The 448-nt window shown below is 66.7% G+C and overlaps 1 long non-coding RNA gene across 2 annotated transcripts in view; it reads left to right on the top strand.

The window, feature by feature from the left end:
• The window catches only part of LOC114008720 (uncharacterized), a 6,807-nt gene that overhangs the window by 565 nt on the left and 5,794 nt on the right, over positions 1 to 448 (top strand). The window lies entirely within an intron of this gene.

The raw sequence follows: 448 nt of genomic DNA, 5'->3' as shown, positions 1-448 counted from the left end.
CAAGGCCCCGCCAGTAGCCGGCTGCAGCCCTCTCTCGCAGAGGCTCCCCCCACCGACGGCCCACGTCCCTCCCTTGCTCTGCTGACCCGGCCTCCTAGCTGTCATGTCTCGCCTGACCTTGGCTTTCAGGCCCAGCGTCTTTGCATCACCCTTGCATCAGCAGCGCCTCTGCCTAATGGATTCCTGGGAGGGAATGGCCCCCGCACTCCTAGGCGTCCAGAGGAGCGGAGCCCCAGCCGTCCTCACCGTCCTCACCGGCTTGTGAGACGCGAGCATATGAGCACCCCTTCTGGGCTTCCCCCAGGGGAATCTTCCCCACCAGCCCCCAGGGAGAGCGTCCAAAATGGGAGAGTGGGAAAGGCCGCATTTCCGGAAGGACCGCCCCCGGTGGTAGGGACTGTGCCCGCCCACTGCCAGCACAGCTGCGCCTCTCACCGGCCAGTCCCCG

This window comes from Tupaia chinensis, unplaced genomic scaffold (genome assembly GCF_000334495.1).
Source record: "Tupaia chinensis unplaced genomic scaffold, TupChi_1.0 Scaffold000377_2, whole genome shotgun sequence".
NCBI lineage: Eukaryota > Metazoa > Chordata > Mammalia > Scandentia > Tupaiidae > Tupaia > Tupaia belangeri.
This window is presented reverse-complemented; position numbering and strand designations above follow the sequence as displayed.